Here is a 10711-nt window from a genome sequence, read left to right as displayed (position 1 = left end):
CTCATTGCAGCATCCACACAAGAGCTACAAGAAGCTCGCGACAGTGTGATTACAGAAGTCCAAAAAGCCGGATTGGAAATCTCCACTTCAAAAATTCAAGAAAATTCACCGTGGAGATATTTAGGATGGAGACTTACAGAGCAAGCAATAAGACCACAGAAGATACAAGTCAGAACTCAAGTTAAAAATCTGCGAGATCTACAACAGCTTTTGGGAGAGATCAACTGGATCAGACCAATCTTGGGAATCACAAATTATGAACTTGCACCACTTTTTAATCTCTTGAGGGAAACTGTAATATCAATTCGCCTAGAACCCTCTCACCTGAAGCTCAAGAAGCTCTTGAAAAGATTGCTGAAGCTCTTCAACAGAGACAAGCACATCGCTTTATACTGAGCCAACCGTTTTTCCTTGCAGTGTTAGGAGAAAATATGCAACTGTATGGTCTCATATTTCAATGGGACTCGTCGCAGCGAGATCCTTAATTAATATTAGAGTAGATTTTTCTGCCCTACAGATCCCCTAAAACAATTTTCACAACTTTAGAAATAGCAGCCCAAATTATAATCAGAGCTAGAGCAAGGTTACTAACAATTGTAGGCAAGGATTTAATGACAATCTATCTGCCTTTGAAAAAGAAATATTTTGATTGGGCAATGCAAAAATCAGATGATTTGCAGGTTGCATTGTTAGATTATTCAGGCGTTTGCTCAATTCATTTTCCAAGCCACAAACTGCTACAAGCAAAAATAAGCTTTAGAGAAAAACCCATGATAAGTGAAGTGCCATTAGACGCAATAATGTTATTTACTGATTGTTCAGGGAAAACAGATAGATCAGTAATAACATGGCAGAATGCAACTACAAAAGAATGGAAATCAGATATTCAGATAGTACAAGGCTCACCCCAGATTGTGGAATTAGCAGCAGTCGTTTGAGCATTTCATTTGTTTCAAGAACCATTCAATCTGATTACAGATTCAGCTTACGTAGCAAATATAATTAAAAGAATAGAAGGATCATTTTGGAAAGAATTCGATAATGAGAATCTGTATTCTTATCTTTTGTGTATGAAAAAATTATTAGATTAGAGAGTGCACAAATATTTTATTTCCCACATCATAGCACACTCTTCTCTTCCGGGATTTTTGGTAGAAGGAAATGCACAAGCAGACAAATTGACCATGGTCATTTCAAACACTTTGCCGAACATTTTTGAACAAGCAAAACTGAGTCATGCATTTTTTCATCAGAACGCACAAGCACTGATGCAGACATTTCGCATTTCTAAAGATCAAGCGAAGGCCATCATAAATGCTTGTCCGGACTGTCAGCTTGTTCAACCCCCTGTATCCACAGTCAATCCAAGAGGATTGCAGAGTCTGCAATTATGGCAGACAGATGTTACAAAATACCTATCGTTTGGGAGATTTAAAAATATTCATGCATCTGTGGACACCTTTTCAGATGCAGTCTTTGCTTCCCTACATGTAGGCAAAACAGCAAAACATGCATGTCGACATTTTTTGCAAGCATTTGCATCATTGGGTGCTCCCCAGGAAATTAAAACAGATAATGGTCCAGCTTACAGAGGACAAACCCTTGACGCATTTTTGAAAAATTGGGGTGTTCGTCACATATTTGGCATTCTTAATTCTTCTACTGGCCAAGCCATCATTGAAAGAACACATCATACCTTAAAATCCCTTTTGGATAAACAGAAAAGGGGCGAAGCAGAGGCTACGCCTCAGATGCGGTTGAACAAAGCTTTGTATGTTTTAAACTTCTTGAACAGCTCCTTTGCAGAACCTACTCCACCAATTATCAGGCATTTTTCAAATAGTACTCAGGCAAAATTGAGAGCAAATCCTTTAGTCTTGATCAAAGATTTAGAGACCGGAAAGATCAAGGGTCCATTTCAACTAATAACTTGGGGGAAAAGGGTATGCTTGTGTCTCAACAGGTGCAGGACTGAAGTGGATTCCAGCAAAAACTGTGAAACCTTATCAAGTCCAGAAACAAGCAGGAATCGACTCCAGGAACAAGGAGGCGAGCACACAGACGTGAATCAGTGTCAACACTACTGTCGATGCCACAGACATCAGTTGTCTTTCTGTGCAAGAACTGTAGATGGAGCCTTATGTAAAAAGTGGGAAAGTTAATGGTGTAAATTTTTGTTGTTGAGTGTGTTAGAAATTGTGTTACAGATCAGAGATTCCTGTGTGGGATAAAGCTGTTGAGAATGAAGCTCAATCAGGTATTACACTTGTGCCTTATCATCTCACTGATTGCCTTAAGCAATGCAGCTTTCTCAGTAAAACAACCAAAAGAAAATGTCTGGGAGACTTTGGCCAATGCATCAGGCTTAGATACCATCTGTCTAACTCATACAAGGCCAAAGAAGCCATTTTCAACATGTTTGGTCGGTCTACCAGCAGACAAATGGCCACCTTCCAAACATGCTAATCTAAAAATTTCACGATTTGGTTCAAATCCAGTGGAAAGCTGGGATGTTTGGACAAAATCCCTTCTGGAGGCTCCTTACAAACCTCAGGAATTGGAAATTCTTGGTTCAATAAAGATGGAGTTTCGTGTAGTATTCAGTTCTCCAGGGTTGAAACAAAATAAAGACAAGAGATGTCACTCCAAATTACAAAATATATAGAAATGCAACATCTTGGTGCAATTCAACAGTAAAGATGAGCACACCGTTCAACCAGGATCCATTACAATTGCCACGAGGGATGTTTCTCATTTGTGGGGAAAGAATTTGGCCTGCAATTCCCTCAAATGTCAAAGGCAGTCCATGCAGCTTTGGAAAGCTTTCTTTGCTAACGCCTAATGCAAAAATGATAAAAGAACATAACAGAAGGGAAAAAAGATTTGTTGAGCAATATAAATCTGATTGTAATGACAAATTTGCAGCTTGGAATTTTGGACAAAGGTTTTCTGCAGCTCTCCTTTTACCTGGTGCTGCTGCAGGAGGCAGCCTTAAGACAATTGGATCAATTAGGCTGTTGGCTAAGTAAGAACTCTCATGCTCGAGCTCCATGTGAGGATCGAATTCACGACCTTCAGATTATGAGACTGAACTGTGCCATAAACCAAATCCCTCCTGATGGGAGAGAATTTCCTAAAAGTCCTTGCAAGGCGTTTCAAAGATAAACCGAGATTTTCCTGGAGTTTCAGTGTTGCCGGATAGTTGTTTATTAAGTCTTATCAGAGGAACAGAGCCACTAGCGTGACCCAGGTACAGCATAGAGCACAGAAAGCAGGAGAGAAGTCTAACTATCAAGATTTACACGGCCTTTTAAAGATAATTTAACCAATAATTACTAAAAACGTATATTATTTTCACTTTCCTACCAATTATTCAGTAACACAGGCAGGAACTGCGGAATTCTCTATCCAATCATTCCAAACTACTTTTACTGCAGAACGTGGAGTAGTAGAAGAAGGAGAAGAAGGTTTAGAGAACAACAACAATTCTCCATTTTGATGCTTTTTACTCTTATCTATTTACTACAAAGAGAAGCCCAAAACCTCTAAAATTTTTCACCCTGTGACAATCTTACACAGTAGTCTATCACCTAAGTCACACCACTGTATTTTCTAGTTCTTGTCTGATCGTTGGTAATTTTTTCCAAGGTTGGAGGTTAAAACAGTGTTGTTCAGGGGGGTAAGAACCCTTAAAAACAGGCAGAGAAATATTCTTGGCACTCTGGGTTTCTGCATCCCCCCCCCTTTTTTTTCTTTTCCTTGTGTCAATCAGTGGAATTCCTATGGAATTTATGGTTCTTCCCATTGTTTCTTTCATCTCTCAGTATCCAGTTTCATTTATTAGCAGATCTACAGTTTGTTTGTAAAGACAAGTCCCTCATCCCCTTCATGGGTGTTTCATTGTTTCAACTGCAATGCTGCATTTTACTGTCCCTAAAACATGAGACATATTAATTATTCCTTTCCCTGGGCTGAAAAATGACCATTTATGTAACCAAAGCATTTTCCTGTGTCTGTCATTGCCTCAGAGCTGCAGTTCATTCTCTTAACCTAAGGTTTTCTAACTGGTTGTAGACCACAAATCTCCATCCTTCCAACAGAGGTGCATTTTTCTTTCACATTTTGCAATGTCTGAGGGTAAATCCGAGCCTTAATTAATGCACACTAGCCAGCACAAACAATGGAAAGAGACCACGGATCCTGGCCTGGCATGGGACTAGAGGTGAGTAATCCCATCAGTTTCAGCAGGGATGTCAGCACATGCAAACGATGGTCATAGTGTGCAGCCACTGCTCAGCCCCCAACATGGATCACATGGAAAAGACTCCACGGGATGCATAATATAATGCCAGCATAAGCATTTTCTGTGATGCCCTATTGAACTCATGTCAGGCTGAATTAGCTGAGATAGCTCAGGGATTCAGTAGTGTTGGAGGTTAGGCTTTTTCTTTTTTTCCCTTTCTCTCAGAGAATTTTCTTCCCATTTCTTCCATTCTGACCAGATGATGAATGGATGGTATTTAAGAGACAAAAAGACATGGCTGAGTGTCTTGGAATTCCATTGAAATGGTTCTAGGGGGGAGGGGGGAAGCAGTGTGGTTTCAGCAGTCTCTTAGCTGGAGGCAAGGGAGCCTTTGCCCACCTTGGAGGGCAGATGGTTGTGGTTTTGCTGCTGGACTCCTGCTGCCCAGAGGACTTGCTGCTACTGCTGAGTTTTCCTTCACTGTTTCTCCTTACCATTGGTGATCACAAGAGCAGCTATTGGACTGGAACCTTTTAACACCTGACCTTGCTGGGAAAGAGACATGCACTAGCTGCATTGGTGCTGCAGGGGAAGCCTGGGCCCCCATCTCCTCCCTCTCTGTGCAGAAAGCACCTCTCAGCTGCTTACGAGAACCCCAGCTGCTGCTGCCATTGCCAGGGAATCACATGGGACATGTGAGATCCAGAGGAAAACTGAAACACCCCCCACCCTCCACCTTCTCTCTCCTCCCAGGGCCACCATTACCCCCTGGGGATGCTCACAGCTTGCTTCAGCCACCCTCTGCCTCACCAGGAGCCAACAGCGCCCACTGCAGCCATGGTGGAGTCACTGCAGCCACCACCTTGCCAGGGCCAACAGTGCCATCTACTGTTTGTGATCGTAATTCCACCAAACAGGAAATTGCTTGACGGGTGAGGGTGAGAAAAAGGCTGTTATTGGGGTTTTGGCTTCTTGTTGTTGCTGTTATTGTTGTTTGTTTATATACTTTTTTTTTCCTAGTAAAGAACTGTTATTCCTTTTCCCGTGTCTTTGCCTGAAAGCCCCATAATTTCAAAGTTATAATAATTTGGAGGGAGGAGGTAATCTTTTCCATTCCAGGAAGGTTCCTGCCTTCCTTGGCAGACACCTGTCTTTTAAACCAGGACACATAGGAAAACACATGGGATGCTCATTGCCAGAGCTAGTGTGAGGGATGCATCCTTTCCAGAGACCACGGGGACAAACCATTCCTTATTTCTGCTTTCAGCACAGGCAGGGAAGATCATATATTCCCCCTTCACTATCCCTTCCCACACTCTTGCCGGACAGAGAGAAGACTTCTATTTTAACGTGAAAACTATGTGGCTCTGAGACGGCTGCCACAAGCCCCAGGCAAACATCCCTGCTGGGGTGGGCAGTCTCTGTGCCGCATGCTGGTCATGGAAAACATCCTTTTCATGATCCCTACTCTTCGTTAAGCTGAAACATGTAACAGGAATCTCTGTGGGGAAATGCCAATTTATCAAAGTGAGCTGCGAATTCCTTTTTGTCAGGATCTGTTCACTCTCGAACACGAACAGCACAGCCCAAGAAATGAGCAATGAACATGATATCTCTTTTATGTCTGTGTCTTGGTTTAAGACAATTTAAAAGGAGAACACTCTGGAATGAGCTGTCTTCCTTTATAGGTTCAACCAATACCTTTTCACCAATAAGGAACAAAGACAAGTAGATGTAAGTGAAAAAATCACAATTTACTAACAAACAGAACAGCCACAGGCAAAAAATAGCAGTAACTAACTGCTAAATACCAAACTACTACATCTCATTAACTCCTCAGGAACAAAGAGAGACCCAAAATGCTGGAAATGCCCTTTCTGAGATGGTGGCTCACCAGAGGGCTTGGAGGACAAAGGGAAGATGATGTCACATCTTCCCTTCCAAAACAGTGCCCCCCCAGATGACCATATATCCCCAGGAAAAAAGAGGCAAGATGGTGACAACCCCTACCAGGAAGGCAGGAGCCTACAGAGCAGTTCTAGAGGCAGATGAAAACTTGCTGGCTCCTGTGGGAGTCCACACCACTGCTGCTGCTTGAAGGATACAGATGAGCCTTGCCTGATCTGGGGCAAGGTGCATCAGGATGATGCCTTAGGTTTTAACTTTTATATTTTTCAAATCCTATACTGCCTAGTGTGTAACTCTGAAGTTTCTTGTAGCCTGTTAACTTTTGCTCTCTCATGCTAGGTAGACATAACAAAGCCTCTCCGGGCCTGCTCTTCAAGGACACCCAGACCGTCCTAGGCCCAAAAAGTATAAATCAAAAGCCTCTAAGAGGGGGGCAAGCTGAGGGGAAATTACATCATTAAACTGAAGCTTTAATTGGAGAATTAACCCTGATATGCAAATGAACCAAACCTATAAAAGTGTGAAGAACTTGTGACCTGTAGTCCATCTTGGGGTCCGTTTTGGCAGTAGCCTCTGGCTCCCCATGGTGTACTTTTGAAGGCCTTTCAAATAAATACCTACCTTTATTTCCTTACTCCTGTCTAGTCTCTGTTTTTAGGTGGCCTCTTAAGGCATCAAGGATGCCTGCCTGCAACAAACACCATGGCACAAAAGAAACATAAGTCACACCTGTAATTTGTGTTTAGAAAGCATCTCTGGTTCCAAGCACCGGGTCCACGGCTTCAGCCTCTCTCCATCACAGCAAAACTGTCACATATTGCATTGATTCAAATATATACCCTCCAAAGACACAGCCTCATGTTGCAGCAGGGGAAGTTTAGATTGGAAATTAGGAAAAATTACTTCCCTCAAAGAGTTGTTCAGCCCTGGCATAGGCTGCCCAGGGCAGGGGTGGAGTCACTATCCCTAAAGGGGTTTTAAAAGCCATGTAGATGCGGCACTTTGGGACATGGTTTAAGTGGTAGGCTTGGCAGTACTGAGTTAATGGTTGAACTCAATGATCTAAGAGGGCTTTTCCAACCTAAATGATTCCATGATTTTCAGCCTCCCATGGAAAAGCCATGTACATTAGGAGGAAACATACAAATCAAAATAGATCATGAACCAGGGAGAAGATTTCCCAAACCACTTTTTCTCCAATACAGGGAGAAAAGCCACTTTGAACTTGCAGCAGCCTGGGCTAAAAAGCAAAGGCATTCAAAGGGCAGGGAGGGCTGCCAGGGGACATAACAGGCAGGAGCATTTATATAATCTCCAAATGTCAGAGACCCTCTCTCTTTTCTCCTGCATTAACCTTTTACCTTTAAGCATCCTCTTCCCAGACACGACCCTTCACAAGAGCACTGGCCCTCTCTAGCAGGTCATTGCTTTGAGGGGCAGGGCTGTTCACAGCAATCAGCTCTTGCTCAAGAGTCAGGAAGTGCACAGCTGAGGAGGAGAACTGCCAAGAAAACATTTCAATAGTGTTTCTGTTTTGTGGGACTCACAGTTTGCATTTGTTCCCCTTTTCCCCTGTGTGAAAAAAAATGTGTTGCAATGACTCTCGGAGAAAGGGAATGACATGTGGGTCTCTGGCACCTTCCTGCTGAATTCTTTCTGTGAAAGAGCCTGACCCTTCCTGGGGGGGAGGTTCATGCCGATGGTGCATGTGATAGGAGGGGAACATCTGCACCAAGATGGCCTCCTTGCATGCAAGAACCACCCACAAAGTGTCTTTTCCCATCACCTTCCCCGAACACTGGCTCCCAAAGTCCATTTGGTGTCGTGGCTACTTGCAAGCGTCTATTCGTTATACAAGATTTGTCCCCACCACACATCTTAAAAACAACAACTACTTATTCCAGTCATAAAAATCAAGTCAAAGCACACTTGTAACATGATGATCTGATAACTGAAGGGTTACAAATGTTCAAAAGCCAGTGTTTAAACCCAGGCAAAATTCAGGATTAGTAATAATAAAATATCCATGACTTGCATGGAGTGGATGAAAGATGGTCAGTGCTGTGGTTATCATTTTGCCAGAGCTAAGCCTCCAGCTGCATGAAGTGATCCCTGGCTGCAAACCAAGCAGAGAAGCTGGGGGACAGCAGAGATACCAAGGCATCTCCAACCATATCAGGCATTTATTCGGACCTGAAACGAATGAAGAAATTCAACAGCTTACAACTTAGACAGGAATTTTCTCAAAAACAATGCCAAAAGAATTTCCCCCTGACATCTACTAGCTGCTCAAAACAGAGATAGTGTGGCAGGAGAAAACAAGCTGTGCTATAACCAAGAAGATTAATTGCAAATGCAATAATATCCAGGCCTTCTGATGAAATATTTTACAGTATATTGCCCTCAAGAGAATGGTTCTTTTTTACTGATTTATTTTAACCTCCACATTACACAGATATGTTATATATGTCTTCAGAGATGCCTTGGTGTTATTTGCCCCCTGACAGCAAATAATAAACTCCTTCTTGGCTATATATGTATATAACATTTCCAAGGAAACCCTTGACATGACTACGAAAATATCAAGGACAATTAAGACACATGGCACTCATACCCCTATGGGAATGCACTTGAGCTCTGCTCCAGGACTCAGCATGAGAAACTCTGGTTCAAATAGAGGAACAACAGCCTTAGAGGCAGTAATTATTAAAGGTCTCCTGGTTAAAGACCCTCTGGGGTCTCTCTATTATTTTAATAATGGTTCAGGTCAACTTTACTGCTTCCAGAGGAGCCTGGTACCACAAAGGTGGAAGGGCTCCTCTCAAGGGAAGGCAGTCAGGACATCTCAGCTGCCCATTTCTTTTCAGAGGGGAGAAAGGGGGTGTTGGTCAGACATCTTTGGGAGTCCAGGTGAACTTGATGTCTCTCTTGTAGCCCAAATTTTTAGTCTCACTGGATGGAGGGATATCATGGACAGAGGTTCCTGGGAGATGGATGTCAGCATGGGGCTCCTATGATTAAAACATGGTTAAGAGGATTCAGGCAATGTGGGGAGATTTCCAGCCATCTAATCTGCCAGCCCGGATGGCTTGCTTTGTCCCTGTCCCTATCCCTGTCCTCTGTAATCCGCCGTAATTAATAAGGCAGCCCTTTTCCTTCATTATGGTTGTATCAGCTTTGCTGCATTTCAGCAGTGCCCGCGACTTCAACCACAGAGTCTGGCTGAGCCCCCTCCCCTTGTCACACTCAAGAGAGAGGCCACTTGGAACAGGTGAAGTGAGAGAGGTGACCAGATCCTGCTAATTGCACATTAACAGACCCACAGCATCCATTGACATCAGAGGAAAGAGGCTGACTTCCCCTGGGCCCCAGAGCTGTGGCACACACGAGAGGGTGTCGGTAGAATGCCCAGCATGGCTCCCCAGCCGATGCTTTCTGTCACTGCTTTGTTACAAACAAAAAATCCATCCATCTTAACTCCACTGGTATTTGCAGGGTGCTGGTATCAGTGCTCCTGCCATTCAGGGTCCCACCACACCTCTGAAGGTTTCTCTACACCAGCTCACCATGAACCTGCTCTTCCTCTCCCTTGCAGTCTCCTCATCCCACCCATACAGCAAAACTCCTCTTTAAATACTTTGATAACCATCAGAGCACCTTAACATTAGGGTGTCACCCCATCTGACCCTGACTCCATAGCCGATTTCTCTTGTTGCTGTTACTCTTGGCACAACGGCACAGGAGTCCCACATTAGCCCTTTCTGCCACGGGATTGTGAAGTAGATCTTGGCAGACAAGTGGCTTTCAGCCAATTGAAGCCTGATTCTGAACATTCACCTTCTCCATTCAGCCCCTCAGGGGACCCAAACCCCACATGGAGGAAGAAATTAATTTCTAAAAATCCTAGCAAGTAAGAATCGCACCAGGAGTTCTGGATGCACCAGAGCAGCCTGTGCTACATCATGAGGACCTCAGTTGTTACAGTAGCAGCTTGCATTGAGGTCTCACCTAAATTCAAAAGACCTGTATCTTATCATGAGCAAGTCTGGAGAAAATGGACCAAAGCAAAGTCCTGGTGGCCCAGAGGAACTGTGTGACTACAAGGGAGGCAACAACACCTACAGTTATGTGTTTGTCTTCTTATCCATAAGGTCTCTTCAGCTTCTGGGCACAAGTCTGCTGGCTCTCTGTTCACATGTAGTAGACAGCCATGGGTGAAGATAAACCTTCTGAGAAAATCATAAAGGTGACCTTGTGACTCTAGGTTTAGACTATTTCAAAAACATTGAGCACTTGGAGCTTTTCATGCCCCAAAGAGAATAACACACTTACATGGGTGTTGCATAGCAGACACCAGGCCCCTTTACCAACACTACAAAGCTGAAGGGCAGCTTGCACAGACCTCTGATGCCTTTTTTTTTGCCTCCCTGTTTCCAAGCCCTGTGGAGCTGGAACAGATCCCTGTAAAACCACTCTGGTTGGAGAGTTGTTGTCAGGTCATTTTCAAAAGTTACAACACTTTGCAAATTGTTCTTGCTGAAGGTTGTACAATAACACTGC

The sequence above is a fragment of the Corvus moneduloides genome, chromosome 2 (assembly GCF_009650955.1).
Source record: "Corvus moneduloides isolate bCorMon1 chromosome 2, bCorMon1.pri, whole genome shotgun sequence".
Lineage (NCBI taxonomy): Eukaryota > Metazoa > Chordata > Aves > Passeriformes > Corvidae > Corvus > Corvus moneduloides.
Note: the sequence above shows the minus strand (reverse complement) of the source record.